We start from the raw sequence: 16,743 nt of genomic DNA, 5'->3' as shown, positions 1-16,743 counted from the left end.
ATAAAACCTCTTACAAATAATTTTCCATTTCTCCATTACTCAAGGGAGGAAAAAAATCACTAGATGGATCTGTTCACACCACTGCTCTTTGGCACAGATTCTATCACCAGTATCACTGGTCACAGAAAGAATAGCACCAGAGCCTGAGGACTGATTAAACCATGTTCCTGTAATAGCTAGAGAAACCTGTTAAACTCATTAAACTACAGGTGTACTGTTTATGAGCTGAGCATCCATGAGAAGAATATTTGTATATGGTAAGAACTGTACTTTTCTTCAACTAGTTATTGTTTATCTTATGGACACTCTGAATGTGACATTTGATTGTATTCTTCTTGGGTTGAAAATTCAGAACTAAATGGATGGGACCTTTTGGTATGCATGTATTTATTCTAATATTCCCCCGATTTACCAAAAATAGTTTAACTATACTTCCATATTAACCCTGCTTTCTTTATTCTATTGGGTGAATACATTTCCTCAATGTATCTTTAAACCTTTAAACATATTTGGATAGAGATTCTGTTTAAAAACTGAGGGCGGATTTGTAGTATCTTCTTCCTATGTGAGGGCAATTGTTAGTATTATCTAGATCAGATGCTTTTCAGAAAAGTAATCAGTGTGATTTACATCCTGTGCCAATTCTTAGTGTATAATGTAATAATATACCCTAATGGACAAAATCTCATTGAGAAGATAATGAACCTATTTACATCTCTGAGGGAAGCAGACAAGGCCATTTGGATTTAAATATAGAAATATCTTTTGCCTTCACTAAAGAATGTATTTAAATGCAGGCTATTTAAAATATGCATTCATCAGAAGATGACAACTGATACGTAATGAAGTTCATTTGCTTAAGCATTTCCTAGAACTGGTCAAGAAGTCATCTCTGTGTACAGACAAAATTAAGAACAATTTAACGTCTAGAATTCATCTCTCACATGCCGTATTTGGAGCCTGTCTTGGATTATTACTTGAGATGTTAATTAACCAGTTAAAGGGATAAAAAGACTCTTGGTATTCTATCTGCTACTACTTAAGCAATGTTAAATAAAGAATTGAGAAGTTGCTGAGAAAATTCAATACAAGTTTCCCTCCCAATCCAAATACTAAACACTGGTTAACTCACTTCATTAGCATATGGTTCATTTAATGTCAAAACCAGGCTCCGTAACTTCAAGGGCCAGATAACCTCATGGAAAGAAAGAGCCACAGGCTGTGTGCACAGAGCACCAGGACTGGAAGGGACAAGGTATGAGCAAGGCAGGCACAGAGCTCATGGCGTGGGCCTGTGTTCACCAGATCATATTTCAAAGACAGAACGTTTGTTCACTGGCCTCATCATCTAAGTGCACTTCCAGGAACCAGAAGACCTATCCAGTTGTGCCAAGCGCTGTACTAGGGGCTTTACATACATTATCTTATTCATTTATGAACTCAGAGGTGAACTAGGAAAAAGGTTAGAGGCCAGGGTGGTAAGAAAAATGCAAACTATAGGAGCTGATGTAACTTCCTCATGTTATCGGATTTCTTGTTTCCTTTTTACTACCCTCAGTTCCCTTAGAATGACAAGAGCATTTTTTTTTAGGGGCACAAGAAAATTTGGGGAGCCTTGTGGAGAACAGAGCTCAAGGTTGGAGAAGAAGTTGGCAGCAACAAGAAGATGAAAAACGAGAGAATCTCTGAGGCAGTGGTGAACTGGTCAATGTTTTAAAACTGGCTGTGGTGGTAGGGGAAAGCCCTGATTTGTAACGTTTGTGGATTTGCCAGTTCTCCTGGAGTGAATTTTCTCACCACTGCCAAATTCAATACACTGGCATAACGTCACTGAACGTGCAGTTGGGAAGAGCCGCCTACACTCGGCTATGTACGCTGGTTGAGAGCTATCTCCAGCACGTGCCCGTGAAGAAAAGTGCCAGGAACTCCCTTGAGCCCAGAGATTGGAGCCACCTGGGGTTCATTTTGATGTTCCTGCCTCAGCTTCACGCTTCCTAAAGCTAAGACTGTGGTTGTTCATCTTCGTGTCCTTAACTTCTAGCACAGCATCTGACACATAGCATGCCTGTAAACGGTCTGAAAGACAAGAGTCCAGATTCTAAATTCGGTCTCTATTACTGTTTGAGTGTTTGGCCTTGAGGATGTCACTTAAACCTCGTTTTCCTCATTTGAAATGTGGGAATTAAATTTATTTATTTATTTTTGGCTGTGTCGGGTCTTAATTGCCACACATGAGCTCAGTTGCCCCGTGACATGTGGGAACTTAATTCCCAGACCGGGGATCGAACCGGGATCCCCTGCCTTGGAAGGTGGATTCTTAAGCACTGGACCACCAGGGAAGTCCCTGAAATATTAGAATTGAAAGTAATTCTGTTCCCATGTCATTTCTGGCTCTGAGATGTTATGAAAAAAAGTATTTATTTAAAAAAAGTATTAATTTTCTTCAATCAAGATGCATGTGTTCTCACTACTATATGTAAAAGAGATAACCAACAAGAACCTGCTGTATAGCACAGGGATCTATACTCAGTGTTTTGTAATAATCTGTATGGGAAAAAATCTGAAAAAGAATATATATATAGATATATATAGATATATCTATATATATCTGAATTACTTTGATGTAGACCTGAAATTAACACAACACCGTAAATCGACCATACTTCAATAAAAAAAGATGCAAGTGTACAATGTTTCCCTGATTTCTCAGATTTTTTTTAAATTGAGAAATGGTGTTTAGTTTAATAGGAGTTATAGTTTGTAAATTTCTACGGGCTCTGAGCCATAAATGCTTCTTTTTCTAAGTGCTTAAAAGACTGTGGTATGAATTTTATAAGCCACAGCCTAGCTGTACAAAAACAGAACATTTGTTTTCTAAAACTAAGCTTCAGTTCATTGTTGAATTCCAATTCTGCTCTCTAGGAGCGAATGTAATCTTACAAAATCAAAGAAAACTCCACTGGATTCTGCAATTTCTCAGGCAATTCAGGGGTTTCCCTCATCTTGACACATCCAGGCTTTTTGTGCTATCATTTTCACTTCTGCAAATGGAGGATCATTCAGAATTCATAAGAGCAGCATCAATTTGCTCTAAAGGCTCTTTACAAAAACACACGGGAATGGAGCAGGTTATCCTGACATAATCAAGTTAGTGACTCCTGTGATCTCTCTGAGAAGAGACCTTGGGCCTTGGTCATATCTCCGGCTAAGGCTGATGGGTTTTTTTTCTAGACTCCAGCGGCAGCCTATCCCACTCCACGAGGACCAACTAGGTTGCTCTCGAAGGGGGAAGTGTCCATTGTCTGCCTCGAGGACCTTGTGTAAGGATTTATATATGGAGCAGAAGGCTCACACAGGATGAAGGCAGACAGAGCTAACTCAGATACAATCAGCTTCCTCCATACTGGGAAGGGAGACAACGTGGAAATTTCTGAAGTGCCCCCCAGGGCTTAGAATCAAGCCCTGGAAAGGAAGAGAAAAAACCCTGAGAGAGGGTCTTTCTGAATCATAAACCTAAATGAGAAAATGGCTGATCTGCATCGAGTTCAACTTAGAAACGAGTAGATTGCTTTCTTTATCGGCTAGAATTGTAGCTGGTAGACAGAAATCAAATTTGATTATTGAGTTGGTAATTGTGAAATTCCGACTTGATAAAATAATAATCTGTTTTAGCATTTTGTTAGAAATTGACACCAAATATGTCTATCTCCTCTTTTTTGGAGTGGCAACTTTTCTACTTCTTGATTCTCAACATTGCCTCTGTTTTCTGTAATTATGCAACAGTTACAAAAATGAGCAACATTCACATTTGCAATTCTCAGTTCTTCAGGAAGGAATTCATCTCTGTCTGGAGATTTGTGTTTATTTAAAGCCACTAAGAGCTTTATTTCCAACTGCTTTCCACTTATCCTGGGTTTCCATTCCCTTGCCATCATGCTTGTTCAAGTTTTCCGAGCCTGAAAACGACTGCTCCTTGTGGATTATAATGTACTTTATACTGAATAGATAGATAACACTTACCGTTAGCATGAGTTGTGGTTGATAGACGAAGGGTTATTATAACTGAGTGAAGCCCTGTAGATCATACAGTTGAAGTGAAGTGGGGAATTAATATAAATATGCAAATGAGCTTAGCCAAGAACACTTTTTAATTGATCTATCTAGATAACATGGTTTTGCAGCTTCAATTCTTTGGATACTTTAAGTGCTCAGGTTTGTCCCTTTACAGCCCACTGTAGATGAGGCTCATCTACAAAAAAAAGACAAAAGACGCTGTGGACAGATCCTTAGGCAATTAGAATTTTGATTCCCTCCTGATTGGCCCAAGAAAGTCCAAGTCAAAGAATTAAGGGAAGCTTTTGAGATGCTAATAATTTTTCAATCTTTCTGCAGACTCTTCTCTACCACCCTTTTCATGAAGACAGAGGTAGTTCACCATGACATTGAGGAAGCTTACATTTCAAGGCCCTGAAGCAGCCCAAGCAATGTTTTCCTACAGACACGTGTTTTTGTAAGTTTCACAAACGTAGAATATTTAACTGTAATCTGTTCAGACATCTGAGTTGTTCTTCTCTGACCTCCTCTCTGTCATATTTACTCTCCTGTCAGGATGCATTGGAGTGTCTGTGAACACTCTGGGGACTTGAGATGAGAGCAGATTTAGGTTGGTATTATCTATGGGGTTTACAATCAGTTAAATTATAGCTGGTTTTTCCTCTGTGATGTGGTTTTCAGGTGTGGTGTGTGACACAAAGGTGCAGGACTTGAGGTGTATTGTGATATACCAGTACTTAGCACAGGAAGCAGGTGGGTCCTAAGGAGAAACATGGCTTGAAATATGTAGACTCAAAAGCTAATTTATGGAAAATTATTTCAATCGCTGGATGTGTGCAGTTTTAAAAAGAGGATTTCATTCTTGTTGATTCCTAGTCAAAATAGAAGTTCTCTCATGTACAGAATATACTCAATAATGCAACATATACAATTGTCAGCCTACTATACTGTTAATAGGAGCTGCTGAAATAGAATTTATCAGAATTTATCTGTGTTTATTGGACAAAAAGCTGCACTCATTTTTTACAAACAGGGAGAAGGCCTGTGGCAGGGAGGGGTGGGTCATGTAATTTAATCATCTCAACTATTAATTAAAGAAAACAGATTTCAATTAGTCTTATTAGAAGAATGAATTATCTTTTTGTTCTTTCTATAGATTATTTTTTAAAAATTAACATATAAAAAGGTGATAAAGGAGCCTGCAACCAAAAACGTAGGGAAAAGCTATTACAGAACTATGTTAACAGTTATTTCAAAAAAAACCTTTTTGTTATTTTCTGGATTTTTGCAATGTCCTGGGTACTTTTCAGCTTCTTAAAATTTATAATTTGTGGTGATTTATTTTCTCATTCTGAACTAATATTCACTTTGTTACCTAATTTTGATATTTCAGTCTTTTATTCTTTTTCTTAACAATGTCTCCCAGAAAACTAAAATCTCCCTTCACAAGCCACCATATTTCCAACTGATAAATTCTTTATCACTCTCACAGAAGAACACATTTCAAGTATTATTTATTGAGAAATTATGATGTACGAAAGCATTTCATAGTTATGGTCTGACTTAGGGAAACTTGCTCAGCCTCCCTGAGCTGAAGATTCTTTATCTATAAAACAGAAAGCACAGGATGGCTCACAGCATTGCTTTCCAGATTCAATGAGGTTAAATGTTGCACATGGAAATACGTTCTAAATTATCAAGTGCTATTTAAACAGTTAGCCTGGCATACAGGCCACTATGAGAATGGACCACCCTCTGTTATATTCTGGCTCTACTTTACTAGTGACACTTTCTTGAATCTACTCATCACTTGTAAAAATGGGGAAAACATATCCAATTCATAGGGCAGTTTGTTATAAGCCTTAAATGGGTAATCGCCATTATTATTATTGAATTAGAGCTGTTATTCATTACCAAGATCTATGTCAAATAATGCCTCTAAAGAAATACAGGGAGTTACAGAGACCTTTTTAAATTGAAGTATTGTTTTTTATTAAAATGTATTATTATTTTTGTACTTTTCATTTGTATGAGATTCACTTATTTTGCAGCCATGAATATTATACCAGCTTTTAGTTTTGTAACTGATTTTTTAGCTTGAGCAATATGAATAAGAAATACAGTAATACATGTAGCAGAGTCTTAAATATTTGGTCACATCACTTATATTATGAAGACACATCAGGTCAAAGAGCAATAGCAGACACTATTAAATATCTAGGACCTTGTAGGCATCATAAAATTTCATGCATGATTTGGCAAGACAAATTAATAAAACATCTTTCTTTTCTACCAGGTTTTAAAAAAATATGTTTTTCCTTGTTCTTTCACTCCTCTATCATTTATTTCAAAAGGATAGAATTCAACAGTAACCTTTTCTGGATTTCTTTCTCATTTAGGTCACCACATAGCATTGAGTAGAGTTCCCTGTGCTATACAGTAGGTTCTCATTAGCTATCTATTTTATACATAGTATCAGTACTGTATGTATGTCAATCCCAATCTCCCAATTCATCCCCCCAACTTTCCCCCTCGGTATCCATACGTTTGTTCTCTATGTCTGTGTATCTAATAATTTTCTTTTTAAATGAAAAAAAAAGAGTAACCTTTATAAAAAGAGCTTTCCCAAACTTATGCTCTTTTCATTTCTTACCCCAGAAGGAGAGACTTCTCCTTCTTTCAATTAAAAAATGTCTCCCCACTTATAGCTATATCTCACATATAGTTAATCAGGGAAATCGTCTTGGAGCCATCTTTGAGGTATCTAGGGTAACATCAGAGATCAGACAACAAGTAGAGCCAGAGGATTAGGAGGAAGATGACAACATTTGCTGGTACTAAAAAGATAAGGATAGCAAATGCTGCATACCTGTACAATAAGCACTTGAGTCTGGTTTCCTGGAAACGTCATCTTTCCATGCCCCACCCTCAAACAGTGTGTTTCTTTTTTGCAGTGTATTTCCACCTCTATGGCTTCCCTGTGGCTCGTGTTAAATGTTCCAGTTACTATTGCTGGAAAACAAACCACCTCTAATTCAGTGGTATAGAACAACAACCATTTTATCGTGCTCACAGATTCTGGAGGCCGGGAATTTTGACCGAGCACAGTAGAGATCCTTTTATCTGCTCCACAAATCTGAGGCCTCAGTTGGGAAGAGTAGAACAGCTAGTGGTGATTTGAATGGTTGAGAGCTGGAATCATCTGGAAGCTTCTTCACTCACATGTCTGACTTATGGGCTGGAGGGATTCAAGTTTGGCTTCATCTGGAACCATTGACCAGAAAGTCTATTTCTGGCCTCTGCATACGGGTTGGGCCTTCTCTAAACAAGGCAGCCATGGCAGTTCAGGATTCCAAGAAACAACACTCCAGGGAACAAGGTGAAAGATGGGAGCCCTTTCATGACCAACCTCAGAAGCAACATAGTGTCACTTCTGTCATACTCTATTGGTCAAAGCAGTTATAAGCCCACCCAGATGCCAAGAAAGGAAACACAGACCCCACTTCTCAGTTGAAAAGGTGTCAAAAAATTTTCAGCTCTTTTTAAAAACCTGCCTTGGTATACAACTTCACTTTTACAACTGAGAATCAGGGGTAAAGGCACATAATTGATTTCCCTGGACCACACACCTCAAGATAGAAAACTTGGTGAGAAAAGCGAGATGAGATCTTATGCAATCTGAGAGAGGCAATATTCTGTACTAGAAAGGGCTTTGCGTGGAAGGGACAGATGAGTCAAAATCCTGTGTTATATGCTTGAGCTTTTTGCCTTCAAGGATCCATTTTCTGGTCAAGGCTAATAAAATGGGTTAACATCCATGGTTGACATGAAGATCCACTGAAATAATGTGAAGACCAATATGTGGCTTTAATTAGCATGCCCTATCTCCAAGGCAAACTTAAGACAGAAAAAGATCAAAATTCAATAGTCCCTTAAAATCCAGTCTGGATTTAGGTTAATGAATCACAGCTTACATCTTGAAGGGAAACTGTGACAATCTGATGAGCATTATAAAGTTCAATTTTATGAGAAGCTTTGTGGCTGGCAATTGGGAGTATGTTTCACTGTTTTAAAGACCTAAGTTACCCTTTAGGCCAATCATGCTTTATGACCACATATCAGATTTATCTATGACACAAAGCCATAATAATATAGCAGCAAACATTTATTAAGAGCTTATTGTGTGTCAAGTATTATGTTAAACACTTAACAATAGATCGTATGATTATTATCTGCATGTTAGGATGGAGAAACCGAGGTTTATGGGAATTATGTACTTGATGAAGTTCTGGAAGCATGTAAGATATAGAGGTATAAGTTGAATCCAAATAGCATATATTATACTGACTAATGATACAAAGCCTTCTTTTTTGATAGCCCTTTTTGGAGTATGCCATCATGACATTAAATTAGGTTCTGATTCAGTCTAATTAATTTAATTCAATAAATGTTTATTAGATAAGTCTTCAATCTACCTGAACTAATATTTAATGAGAGGTTAATAGCAACCACACACTGGCACATAGAGTTGACAAGATAAAAACTTCACTTTCAAGGAGAGTGCACAGTTTATTAGAAGAAAAGATTATTGCCATACTTGAGTGGTAAATCCCAGTCTAGTTTTAAACATTGTGTAAGTGCTACTGAGGCTAGAAAAATTAGCCAGGTACAATACCTGCCCTCAAATACCTGTAATTTACTTGAAGAACTGAATTCTATTAACACAGCCTCATCAGATAATCCAGGCAAATATCCATTCTGGTTCCTGGTTTATGGTTTCTGATGACTATTGGTAGTTTCTTTAGATTTCAAGATAGTGCTTCCTGATGAAACATTCCAATTTTTTATGAATGTAGCCAAAACTGTCAGAAAATAACCAATGGCGCTTTAAATAAAAGAACAACCAGCAGTGCCTGTATACATGACTATAGCACCACACAGAATGACTGTCATTGTGGATGCATTGCCTTCAATTTTCAAAATGTTAGTTACAAAAGAGAAAACCCATCCTTGAGAATTTCCTCTTGAATGGCTAGTGTTTTCAGTTAGTTATGTTTTGATCCATCTATTCATCCATCCATCCATCCATCTAACATTCATTGAACTTCACAAGAGTGTGGTGGCATGTTAATGTCATCTGTCAGCTGGGTGCTGAATCTGGCTCACACAGGCTTGTGAGTGACAATTGTTAAATTTCCAGGAATTTGCATGTTTTAAAAAATTTGCATGTTTTAAAATTTTTAAAAAATATTAAATTATATAAATCTACAGTGCAATGAATTACATATAAAGTCAATAAGTATTCAAAACTCATCATTTCCTAATAATTTTACTACACTTCAGTATTATCTGTGCTCTTAAGGTTATTTAAATTTCTGATATCTCTATGGTAGAAATATTAGATAATGGTAAATTGCTTTGCCTCTTTTCCCAACTCCACAATCAGTGATGTCATGTTGGTAGCTTGAAACCAATCATAGTGGGAGTATTTACACTTTGGACACTAGCAAAAGTTCCTTTATGGGATAAAAATGGCTGGGGTCAGTGTTTTAAGTAATGGTGAGCTCAGAAGGTGTTAATTTGTTTGTTGTTCATTTATTTTGTAATGAATATCTTTTATTTTATTAAGCATTTAAAATAGACTAAATCTATATGATAGTTTAAAAAATGAATCATCTGGGGAAGCTTTATAAAGGAAAAAAAAACAACCACAAAACCAGTTGAATACAGTCCTACTCTACATGGCAACTGCTTTTAACTCTTAACTGTTTCTTCTGGTGGTTATTTTCATAGTTAGAAACAATATATTTTAAAGTTTAAGATGTACAGCAGAATGATTTTTAAAATTGAGATATAATTGACCTATAAAATTGTATACGTTTATGGTGTACAACTTGTTGATTTGATACATTTATGTATTACAATATGGTTACCACTGTGATGTTAGCTAACACCTCCATCCTCACATAATTATCATTTCTATTTGGTGAGGACATTTTGCAATACAGTCTCTTAGAAACTTTGAAGTACACAGCATAGTCTTGCTGACTATAACCTCCATGCTATGCACTAGATCTCCAGAACTCATTCATCTTGTAGTTGCAAGTTTGTACCCTTTGACCAACATGCAATATAAGAAACTATATTCTTAAAATGCATACCATAAAATGATTTCAGACACCAAGATACCAATCTTATATTGTATTTTTCTGCCCCAAAATGATTAAATGATTTTCACTTAAATTTTTTTCAAACAGAAAATAATAATTTATATTGACTTCATTTTACTTAATATTTATAACTAGTGATGATTTCATAAACTTGTAAAACTATGTCCCTTCAAATCTACAAAACAAAGATTTACTACAGTGAGCACTTAAAATTCCACAAACCATCTCCAACTGCATTTGATTCTAGAATTTGAGATTGAAATTATGTTCTCTTGGAATTTTGAAGGCACTTCGCCTTTGTTGTCTAGTAGCCCATGTTGCTATTGGGATGTCTGCTTTCTTTTACCTTTGTATTTGATCTTTTCCTCTCTGGAAGTTTTTGGATCTCCTCTTTATTCCTAACATTCTAAAATTTCAAAATAATATCCCTTTGTGTGTTTATTTTCAATTTAATGGGCTGGACATTCATTACACCTTTCATTTTCCTTTAGCTTTGTTACAAGAGAATTTCTTGACTTTATCATCCAACCATGTTATTATTATTTGTTTTTAATTTTAAGAACTGTATTTTTAAGTTTTCTGAAATGTGTTTCCAAATTACTTCGTTTTAAATGTATCATATCAACATTTATTGGATTGTAGTCTATATCCAGTCTAAGAATCCTTTTGTTATTATAGGTGACTTCTAACCATTTGTTCATTGATGTGACGTATATATTCAGTCTTAAATTTACCTTTTTATTTAAATAATGTTATTTTATTTAATGTTATACTCTTTGCTTTTCATTCACTTTGTTTGGGCACTTGATGGGATTCTTCAAGCTGCAAATCAGAGCCTCATAGACAAATACAGCATGGTATTGGGGTTTGTTAATTTCATAACCTAAGGACTGAATCATCTTTTATTCTCTAGACCTTTCCCAGCTATAGAATAATGCTGAGTTTATGTTATATATGTAATAGATATTGTCTGTTTGACATTCTACAGTGTATTTACTATATAGAGCTTGTCAGTGACCAAATTTATTTAATTCCCTCCAGTGCTTAGTGTTATTGGGCTTTATAAAAATTATTTATTGAATGACTAAGTGGTAAGATTAACCTATCCAGAGAATAGTTTTTTAAAAAATAACTTGTTTTCTCCAGATTAGTTTTTATTTGTGCGCTATATGGTGCAAATACGTCAGAAAACCCAAACATGATCTATAGGATAGGAGAAAGACAGTTGTGAGCACTTCTTGGGTTATAGAGTTTTGAAAGAAGCTGCAGTCCTCAGTATTATACTACTATTTTTCTCTGGGAATCCTCCAATTTGTAATAGAAGTCAGTAGGGGAAATTTTCCTTATAGAAACTTACTCTATGATCTAAGGCAATTGGGCCCATCTGTTCTATAAATAACACAATGCCTATAAAAAACAATAACAAAAATATCCATTACACGATTTTCATACTTATCACATTATTAGATCTCTTTTAAATAAGACAGGCATTCAAATAGTTAAATGACACAGCATAAAGTATAACCCAAGATTTTCCCAGTTTAACCCCATTTTGTTTTTTTCTGGCTCCCTTTAATTAGCCTGGTGGAGTGAGTTCAAGATGTTAAGTCTCATGTGAGCCTCGACCAAGTTCCCAGCTCATTAATATCCAAGTGTAGCCAAGTTTCTCACAATTTTCTCCTTAAATGTAATACATATCAAACTCTATAGAAAGGAGAGATCTAAGATGATTCAGATTTGGCTTTTTGTGAATCCAAAACGATATGCTCTGTAGAGTTTATTCTTATGTGAAAGTTGATTAGCACTTGTAACTAACTAGGCAGTTTCTGGGCAAAGTCCCACTCCATTGGCTCCAGGATCAATCTAGAAAATTATCTCTCTCTCTCTCTTTTTAATCCCTTATTTCCTTCTTTCACATTTCCTTCCTTCCTTCATGTTTAGATGAGAAGGAACCTGTCTTCGTCCTTGACAACATTTCCATTAGCCTTTCCTGGTTCTCCTGACATTTGACATAGTCTGATGAGAAGTAGTGAGAGGCAGGGAAGTTGGCCAGGAGATAAGAGTGAGGAGAGTGGGGTTGGTGTGTGCCAGTTCTCAAAAGAATCATCAATAGCCTGTACCAGGCCTGGCGCACAGTTTATGAGGAATTTAAATGGACATTTCAATCTTGAGATCGCCATCTGGTTCTAACAATAGACTAAAAGAGCTCTGAGAAGACCACATAGCTGATAGCCCTGTCTGCCTTCCTTGTTTCCCTTGGAGCACCACTCTGTGCCAGACACCACTCTGGTGAACAAAACACAGAGGAGGAAACTGACAAAGAAGCAATATATATACTAGGTAATTTACTTATCTAGGATCTTAGAAGGTGGTAAGTACCAGGGAAGAAAAGTAAAGCAGGGAAGGTCAACAGGGAGAGCTGGAAATGGGGATTGAAATGATAGGCTCTACCCAAATCTACTGAATCAGAATATTCAACGGTTTGAGGATCAGGTATCTGAATTATGAACAAGCTCCCCATGGGCTCATTTTGCATTCCAAAGTTTGAGCATCACTGATCTAAATAAAATTCCTTGTGTTGCACTGTATGTCATAAGAAAGAACAAACGTAAACATTCTTCTCCAAAAGTTTCATAGATTTTGTTGCTTATTGAAGCTTTCTTCATTTGCTTTTCCTCTGAACAATTATTGACAATTTCAGCATCCTCAAGCTCTTTTCCATGGCTCTCATGCTGATCTCTGAAGGTTGGCTTTCAGAGGAGATGGTGAAGTTAAGAACACCAGAAATCTCTGTCTATAGGTAAGATGCACTGATTGGTTTCAGTAAAATAACCCAGAGAAGATGATACTTAGACAGCAACGAGTTATCATAACAAAATAATTAACTGTCATATTACTTTATTCAATTACATAGAAGTGCTTTTGTTTGGACTTGAGGATGCAATTCAATTTCCTTTTGCTAAAAACATTCATGGTCATAAATTTTTATTATCTTTATCTATGGAAACAGGTTACTCTGGATGACTCTAACATCATATGACCTGTTGACTAAACATTTGGACAGCCCAATAAATCTTGATGAACTTTGTCCAGTGTTCTTATTAGTGAAAGATTAAAAACTGAGATATAAAGTAAATGATTTAATAAGTAACACCTGCTCTTCAGAGGCAGTGGGATTAGGGCTTGCTGTAGGGAAATGCCGTGGAGGCATAATTCTTTCCTTTCAGCTTCCCGTAGCAGCCTCAGGTTTCTGTCTTAGTCGATCCTAGTGTCCTCACATGAGCTGGATGTTTGTGCAGGACACAAGGAAGTGCTTTTCTCCTGACCTCTATCTGAACCATGGGAAATAGGATAAAATGAGGACAGGAAATGAATAGAATATTTCCCATTCATTTCACAGTGAGAGTGAGTTATTAGTTTAACTCTTTTTCTAAAACAAAGTTACTGAACACCAATATTGTTGTATATTTTAAGCATACAACTTGAATACACTCCAATTTAACTTTGGTTCCGAGCAAAGAGGGTATACTGGGATTTTAACTGATGAAGTAAACATATTCTCTTTTCTGTCTAGAGAGCCTGGTCCTTTACTGAATGATTCTTAATTTTGAATTTGCTGGTATTTTGTTTCAGAGCTTGAGAAGTTAAATAAATGAGAGGCGTCTTGACATGGTTGAAAAAAATCTGGCGTTAAGTTTAGAAAAGCTGATTTTGAATTCATGTTACTACTAATTACCTCTGTAGCCTTCACTTTTCATTGGCAAAAATTGGAGTAATATGTAAATCCTAGGACTGTTGGGAGGATTAAATAAAATAACATGCAAAGGCAGCTGGCATAGTACCTAGCATATAGAATAAGCTCAATTGACGCTAGTTCATATAACATGATACAACATGGCAGGAGGTTTCATTCAATAATCAATGCATATCCTTCAGTTGGTAAAGCTTTCTATACCTGCCTGTAGGAGGACTTTCATATGGGAAATGGTAGGGAATTTAGTATCAATGATTTTAGCAGAAATTTTACACTTGTTGGTAACTTTTGAAAGCTGCAACTGCTGGACATAATCATGCCAACTAAATGCAAAGAACTCTGGGGCAACATGCTATAAAACAGCATCCATGAATTTTAATAACTCTCTTCATGAAGGGAAGATCCGCTTCAAAAGACAACCCCAAGACTCTGTATGCTTGATTCTGTTGGTTCCCAAGAGAAAAGGAAACGCCGTGCAGTGTGTTTGGGTAGGTAGTGGAAGAGGCTGGTGTGTGTGTGTGTGGAGGGGGTGGAGTGTTTATCAGGACTCTGGGTTTAAAGGTTTATAAATATGGGGAGAACTAGAGCAAGATCACAATGCTGACCATGAGAAAGTAACTGCTCTGCATTAACTCACTTCTTCAAGTCTGGGAGACTGTTTAGCAACTAGGGACCCTGCCCTAGACAGGAGGATTGCTGTCATTACATCCTTCTAGTTTCTGGCTGCCAGAGTACATAAGACAGCAGCAATGAAGTTTATCTCCATCCTTAAAAAAGGCGAGCCTTAACAGCTGTAGTCAGAACTTCTAGACAACATAGAATAGATATACTGTCTTGCTTTTCCTCCTTATTTGGGAAATATACTTGACCCTGTGACAGACATTCGCTTGCTTGTGAGGCAGAAAAATGAAATGCTCGCCTTCCAGACCAACAGAACCTTGGTGTCGTTATTACTATCCAGCCGTGATGCACACCTTTCTAGTCTACAGATTGCTAAGCTTGGCACCGCATGTTAGACTAAGAAGACAGAGAGTTTGTAATGTAAGGTCAATTTACAAATTGTTTTCTTGTACAAAGGACAGTCTCAGAGGGTCTTTCATAAGATACAATTCCTTTTTTTTTAAAGTCCTATGTTTACACAGACTTGAGCCAGCAAATGTCTTTTACAATTAGTCTTTACTTATTAAACATTTCATCAACTCTTTCCAATGTGAGGATATAAACTTCAAAAGATTAGAAGTGGAAAATGAAGTAGTTCAATTCTAAAATAGTAATATTATTCCCAAATCAAATAATTTTTGAGACATCACTATTTTCTTTAGCCCATTAGTAAGACAGTTTTGTCCTTTCAGATTTGGTTTTTAATTGCTCCTCAGGAGAAATGTTTGTTACAGTTGGAAACTTTTTCAGAAAATTTGCCCAAGGGGCTAGAATATAAACTTCCTGTGTCACAGAACCAGTTTGTTGTAAGGCATTTTTCCCTATAAAGGAATATAGTCCCACTCAGTAAAGTGATTTATTTCAAAGCAATTCACTTAAATTGTACACAGGATAAGGCACTGTAGGAGGGGTGATGAAGAAGAGGGGAAAAGTACTAACTGTCCAAGTTCTGCCCCATACAGGCTCTCAGACTTATTGAAGAAGGTAATGGGTAAATAGGATGCAGTTAAATGGTAAAGCAAGGCCACACTGCAGGGTTCTTATGCCAGATCAATTGTACAGGCAGAAAGTGTTCTAGGAATGGAAGTCCAGCCAGCCAGATCAGGCTCATGATATGAGTAGAGTTTACATTACTCTCCCTGAGGCCTTTGGACGTTACTTAAAAGGAAAGAAGGAGGGACTGAAGAAGGATGGAATGAAGCAGGTGGAAAGTGGTGTGAGTTTTATAGACTTGAACCTGGCGTAGCAACAGCTCTAGGGCTTGCAGATCCAAAATGCCATGGTGGAAGTTTTTCTTCAGCTACGCTTAATGCTCCTGAGTCTCCCAGACACCTGGTACAGTCCCTCATCTACCTAGGTGGGGATCTTTTTCCTTTAACTAAAGTCAAGTTGGTAGAGGTGATGAACTGAATAGTCCAGTGACTTTGTTTCTCTGCCTCATACTATTAACAGGGTGAAATTAATAACTTTGAATCAAGTCATGAAGGCAAAGCCATATCGGGTCAGACAGACTTTATTTACTATCTCAGAGAGGATTTTAGGTGTAATGTAGACTCTGCCATTGATTACCATCCATATTTTCTCTTTCCACAGATGATGTTTATTACTGGAACCAAAGCACATACTGGAGACTTGTTTCTGGCACTCATTATAACAAAGTATTATAGTGTTTGGGGATGGATGTGGGGTTAGATCTAAGGATGACTTAAGTTAAAGAGAATTTGTAGAGCAAGTAGGGCAAATAAAATCTTCAATCTCAACCCTTTTCATTAAGGCTCCCTTCACCTTTAAGATTCTTTTTCAAAAACAAGTTTTCATTACAAACTAGGAAAATGATTCCTTGGCGTCTTCCTCCTGTGCCAACCATCTGGCAGTACTATTCTTGGTGACAGAAGCATATTTTCCCTATTATTTGTTAATGTTGGGGTCACATGTCACTATCTTCCAGCATTTTGGGGGATGCACCTGTGAAACAACAGGGCTGATTCTTGTCTCCTCCCATCCCAGGCCTAAAAGCAAGTTTGCAAAACCATACAGGGCAGTAGGATGTGAACCAGGCAAAGTCGTGCTCTGACAGAGGTCTTTAAAAGTAAACAAATCAGGGCT

Source organism: Neophocaena asiaeorientalis, unplaced genomic scaffold (assembly GCF_003031525.2).
Source record: "Neophocaena asiaeorientalis asiaeorientalis breed wild unplaced genomic scaffold, Neophocaena_asiaeorientalis_V1.1 scaffold848, whole genome shotgun sequence".
Classification (NCBI taxonomy): Eukaryota; Metazoa; Chordata; class Mammalia; order Artiodactyla; family Phocoenidae; genus Neophocaena; species Neophocaena asiaeorientalis.
This window is presented reverse-complemented; position numbering follows the sequence as displayed.